The following is a 6,536-nucleotide window of genomic DNA, read 5'->3' on the forward strand; positions in this document are numbered from 1 at the left end:
ATAATCCTTTCTGTACTTCACGTGTTGAGAGGATATGTGATGAAATTTTCGAGTGATTGTCTGAGTAGTGGCGTTGTATTGCCCCGCGTTTCGCTGGGTTTCGTACCCTTGAAAGGTCTCTGTTGGATTTCTTTCACGTTAATTTCTTAAATCTGTTGTTATTTACGGCATAAATTCCACTTCTATATTTACTGTGGTGTTTCTGACTCTATTGGGAGGAGACTGAGCAGTGGAACGTGTTACTTTTACACATAAACAAGAACGATCTGTCACACTACTACACTTTAAAACACAGTTTATATGTAATTCATGTTACACAGTCTCATATGGAACGTACATGCGCTTTCTTTTATATAGTGTATATGATAAGATACTGTCATCCCCCTTCCCTTCTCTGTGAAAGAATGAATGAGCAAATGTATTTCTTGTTGCATGCTTGATGGTAGCAGACAAGCCTATCTGCTAGAGAACAGTAGGACCAACGTCGGAACAGGTAGCTACGCTTTCTAAAACCAAAGAGGTTCCTATTCTTGGTAGGGTCCTGTCCATCCCTTGTCATGGTGGTATAGGAAGCTGCCTCTCTGGTCACTTCCGACTGTATCTGTGAGGCACTCTCGGTAGGGGCCCACGCCAGTCTGTCCACGGCGAGCGTCTGAAGTGGTAAGATCTCTGGCTAAGCGCGTCTCTGCTAAGTCCGTAGGACAATGGATTTCTTAAGTTCAGCCTAACTGAAAATTTAATCACCTTTATTTCAGGTTTAGATCTAAAATATCTAATGTTATCTAAAATAGCAACCCAGTGTAATCTGAGTGTGAAGTTCAGAATATCTTCCAGTAGTTGCTTTGCCACTACTTTGTGAGCAAAGTGGAACCACGTGTTGATGATCTATAACTCTAACTAAGATCATCAATCATCATCATCATCTTGGACAGTTTCCAGCCACTGGCTGGGTCTGTCGGGAACACAAGCCTCTCCATCGTGTTCTGTCTTTCCACCATTCCCCCTCTTCCACCTTCGTCCAGTTCTCTCCTCTTCTCGTCACACATTCCTTCACTCCCTTCACCCATCTATCTCTTGGTCTTCCTCTGGGCCTCTTCCCCTCCAGTTGCAGATCAAACATCCTCTTTGGAATTCTTCCCTCATCCATTCTCTTCATGTGTCCATACCACTGCAGTCGTGATGTTCCTATCCTGTCCTGTACTGGTTCCTCCTTTAGTCTTTCCCTCCAATACACATTTCGCAATCTGTCTCGTCTTGTTACACTCAACCTGCTCCTCTGGAACTTCATTTCACTAGCCTGTATTCTACTTTTGTCGCTTTTGTGCATTACCCATGTCTCACTTCCGTATGCCAATTTGGGACAAAGTAGGTTCGGTATATAATTCCCTTGGATTTCTGTGGCACCTCCTTGCTCCAAATAAGCCCCCTAATGCATTTGTAGAACTGCCCTGCTTTTCTGCACCTTTCATTTATTTCCATTTCGTTTCCCCCCTTACTTTCAATCATGCTTCCTAGGTACTTGAAGTTCTCTACCACTTGTAGTTTTTCCCCTCCACAAGTTATATCCACATTTGGCCTATTCTTCTTCCTTGTTGTGACAATTATTTCACTTTTCTTTGCAGAGAAATGCATTCCATATTGTGCTGCCGTTGCCTCCTATACATCTAACTGCTCTTGCACCTCCTTCTCGCAATTTCCCCATAACATCAGGTCATCGGCAAAAAGCACTGCTTTCATTTTATGATCTCCAATTGCATCTGATACTTGCTGTAGGATTTCATCCATAACAATAATAAACAATAAAGGCGAAAGTGAACTTCCCTGTCGCAGCCCATTTTCCAGCTTGAACCATGCAGTACGTTCCCTCCCCACTTTCACACAACTCTCACTTCCCTCATACATTTTTCTGACTTTTCGTGTGCTCTCTTCATCTATCCCTTTTGCGTTCATCCCAGAGCTTGTCCCTACAGATACTGTCATACGCCTTCTCAATATCTAAAAAGGCCATGATTAAGTCCTTCCCGTACTCATAGTGCCTTTCCTGCAGTTGCCTTACCGCAAATATGAGGTCCGTTGTTGATCTTCCCGGTCTGAAACCATACTGCTCCTCTTGCAGTCTACTTTCAATACTGCTTCTTATTCTCCTCTCCAGGATCTTTTCATAGATTTTTCCACAGTGGCATAGCAGGGTGATTCCTCTGTAGTTCTCACATCTCCTTTTATCCCCTTTCTTGAAGATCGGGACTATAATTCCTTTCTTCCAATCCTCAGGAATTCTGTTCTCCTTCCACACCACCCTCAGCACTCTGTATAGTCACTGGGTTCCTACTTCTCCTGCTGCTCGTATCATATCCACTGTTACTTCGTCCCAACCTGGTGCCTTGCCCCCTTTCATCCTCTTTATGGCTTCTTCCACTTCATTCCAAGTTAGATCATCAATTTCCCCACTATTATAATCGTCTGCTGCCTTAGGCTCTCCGTCGCTTTTAGTTACCCGCTTGGCGGCATTCAACTGACCTTCAAAGTACTCCTTCCAAATCTTTTTGAGCTCATGCATTTCCTCCACAACTCTTCCATTATTATCCATGATCCTCAGGCACTCGCTTCTGTCGTTCCTCTTATTTCTTACCATGGTGTAAAGTACTTTTTTGTTCCCTTCACTGTCCTCTTCTAACATTCTTGTCCATTTTTCCATCCACTTCTTCTTCTCCGCCCTTACTATGGTCTGTGCCGGTTTCTTGCTTTCCTTATATTTTACCCTAGCTTCCTCTGTTCGGGTCTGGAACCATTCTCTGAAGGCTTTGTTCTTTCGAAGTACTGCCTCTTTACATATGTTGTTCCACCATGGGGTTTCCTTACTTCTCCTCTTTGTGCTAGTTCTTCCGCACACAGTCTCAGCTGCCTCAACTAGAGCCCTCTTAAAATCTCCCCATTCTTCTTCCACTGTTCTCTGATCTTCCTTTGGCAGCTTCTTCCTGATCAGTGTCTGGTACTGGGTCCTCCGTTCATCCTCTTCCAGCATCCATGTCTACAAACTTTTCTCCTGTATATCTGTTGCCCCCCTATCTTTTTTTTCTCTCTCAGGGTGGCTACCAACAGCCGATGGTCACTGTCTAAGGCCTCAGATGGAATGACCTTAACATCTGTGAGGCTGCTCATCATCTGCCTATCCACTAGTACATAGTCTACTACTGAAGTTTGGGACCAGTCTCCACTGTACCAAGTTATTTTGTGTCTACTTCTCTTCTTGTACCAGGAATTTGCGATCGCCAGCCCATTCCTCTTGCAGAATTCCAGCAACAATTTTCCTTCTCTATTTCGGTTCCCCCAGCCCTCTGGTCCCATTATCTCCTCGAATCCTTTCCTGTCTGTGCCAACATGTGCATTGAGGTCCCCTATTGTAATCTGATTACCTCCATTTAGCTGCTTTTGCATGTCATCTTCAAATTCCTCCTTCTCCTTTTTTGTACACCCCACCTGTGGGGCATATGCTTGGATGATTTCAATTCTTTTTCCTTTCACTCGTACTCTGGCTTTTATCATTCGATCATTGATACCTTCCACCTCCTCCTGCAGACCCTCTCTGACCACTATTGCCACTCCATTTCTTCCCCTATCATTCCCTATCCAGTACAGTTTACATCCTTTACTTAGTGGTTTTTCACCAACTCCTCTCCACCTAGTCTCAGCAAGTCCCAAGATGTCCAATTTCCTCCTTTCCATCATTTCTACAATCATCAATCTTAACTGCAAATGTGCGTGAGATTATAACGTCTCGTCTTCACAATATTTTCCAATATAGCAAATTTTCTTTATGTTCAGCCCACGTGGGGTGTACTTTGTGAGACCAGTACCACTGTAAGGTGTCAGGCAAATCCAACACCTTCCATGAAAACCCTGACATGATAAGCAAAACCAGCAGCATGTCACACAGCTCCAAATAAATCGTGACATTAAATTAACCAAAGTAATACGAGTAACGAGTGAGCAAATGGAATACCACAGACTAACACAAGAATGCCTAAATGCATGTCATACCTTCCCACCGTGAGACAGACGCAGTTCCGAGGGGAGAAACGAGAACAGAAGCCGAGAGCAGAACCGTGTTAAGCTGGAAGGCCCTACGATAAGGGATGGACACCCATGTGGCCAGCTAACCGCTAGGACCACCCCCCAGCCCATGTTAAAAGCTAGAGCCCTCCAGAAGAACAGTATAGATCTTATGATAACACTAAAAGGACCACACCAGCTGCAAGTTTTAGCGTGAGACTTTTTCGCGTCTCTGTTACGTTGCAACCTTTAAAAACATTGCCCCACCACGAAAAGTATAATGTTTCTCATTGGATAGACAGAATTTTTGTAGGTGGAGCTTAAGGTTAACATTGAGACCCTGAATGGTCAGATGAAAACACAGCCAGATAGTTTTTTTAAACCAACTTCGGTAAATTGTAGTAAGGAGAAGTTAGGAGAGAGTTGCTTCTGAGACGGCGAGGTGAGCGGAGCTGTGCTGTCCGCCGCCCCCTGACGAACACCGACAAGGCAATGAACGCACGGGATGCCGCATAACAGCGCATAAAGATTCACTCAGAACTGCAGAAGTCTCATTTGTTACAACCCCTTTTTGCGTAATACTAGTGTCGATCGTCAATTAAAGCTCATGGTGTTCACATTTGCCACTTGAAGTAAGAATCTGAAACGCGATGATTTTTCTGTTATATAGTTACTGAGAAGTCACATCAGCCACTGTAATTTACGACAAGTTAGATAAGTAATTAAAGATAATTGAGGGTCACTGTAGACCATTTTGATAGTTTTCTCTCTTGTGAAACTTAATTTAAACCTAGATTATAGATGTGATATGGCATAGGTCATCCTTCAATCCATTGTAGAACTTGGAAACCCACTCAGGGAATATTCGTTCACATTTTTGTTGAACGCAGTTGGTTTTTATCATCCTGTATTAAATCATTTCCTTTTATCAATAGTGCAATTTATTAACAATGTTTTGTGAGTAGAATAACATTTCCAATTGTAAACTTAACTGCTTTTTCGACGTTGTTTTACCAGCTAACTAAAAATAGGAAAGCCTTGAACCCCTTCCACTAAATTTAGTTAGTATTAAGATTCTTTTACAGGGAGTGCAGTGGAGCTGATGCTGAAATCATTAAGTATTTGGTTATATCATCGCTAGTCTCACTGAACTCTTCTGAACTTTACATGTCATGTGCGGTCTGGCGTCTCGTTACCAGCAACAGGTCCTAGGTTCAAACTAGTGAATTCCCTAAAAAACACACTCAGAGCGTCGTTGCGCGAAAGTGGTAGGGAGACACGATTTAGAACAAACAGACACCACGCAGAATGTTAGACCACATGCTTATATAATTGTTTGACCCATCAGGTTAATAATATGACGATACTAACCAGTTGGAGGTTTTTCTTTTGTAAATGGCGTTTCGATGTAATTTATTTTAACTATCAAAATTATTGTGGAGTTACACTCTTTGTGTAAACCAAGTTGACGATGTGAAGCATGTGATGTAATCATCAAAGTAGCCCTCAGCTATTCTTTTCGAGAAGATGCCACAGACAATTAGTATGAATTTAGTATACCAATATGTGGTAATTTCATGACGGACAGGATTGTGCTACGACCGTAACTTCTTTGGGTGAAAATTGAATTGTTTGGTTGTGGTTAATTTCCTGTTGCATATGTTTCAACGTTCTTCGTGCGTTATTTTGTGAATGCAGTGTTGTTTGCAGTCTCCCAATCTTGGCTCCAAATTTGATGTGTTCCGTAAGATTACAAACTCACATTTTCACAATCCTAAATAAGGCACCAGTTTAGTTATGAATCAAATTAAATATGCTGAAATTTTAAAGGAACAATGATCAGTGTTAAAATAAATGTCCAAATATAAACTGATTTATTTATTTTTATTATTATTATTATTCACGTTTGGGCCCTACTGGACCACGCGAAGTACAATCACGGGGCATTCAGTTATTTTCTTTTAGACTTTCTCTCTGCCCAAATTGTTTTCATTCTCTCGGAATGAGCTCTTTTCCTTTCATCAGACCATGTGGTTCCAGTTTTCTTTGGTTTTTCAGCTTGACCAACTACCCAGTCATGAATTCTTTGCCTAAATAATTTTCTGTCTTGAATTTCATCTTGTTTTATATCTGCCTCTTTCATGTCCTCTTTTATAGCAGCAATCCATTTTATTGTCTCAAATTTAGCTTTACTTCGATTTTCGTAGAATTCCACTACTTGTTTAGTTAGTCTGGTAGCATCCATTCTTTTAATATGCCCATAAAATTTTAATCTGCGTTTTTTCATATCCGAATATATGCTGGTGTATTGTTGAATTTCACTATTTGCTCTTAGCCTGTATGTTCCTTCTTCAGTATATTTTGGACCTAGAATTTTTCTGATTACTTTTCTTTCTCTTTTTTGGATTTCTTGAATGTCCTTTTTTCTGTTCAAAATTAGCGTTTCAGCCCCATAAAGGCACTCTGGTTTTATGACCGTGTTGTAA

The sequence above is a fragment of the Schistocerca americana genome, chromosome 4 (genome assembly GCF_021461395.2).
Source record: "Schistocerca americana isolate TAMUIC-IGC-003095 chromosome 4, iqSchAmer2.1, whole genome shotgun sequence".
In the NCBI taxonomy this organism is placed as follows: domain Eukaryota; kingdom Metazoa; phylum Arthropoda; class Insecta; order Orthoptera; family Acrididae; genus Schistocerca; species Schistocerca americana.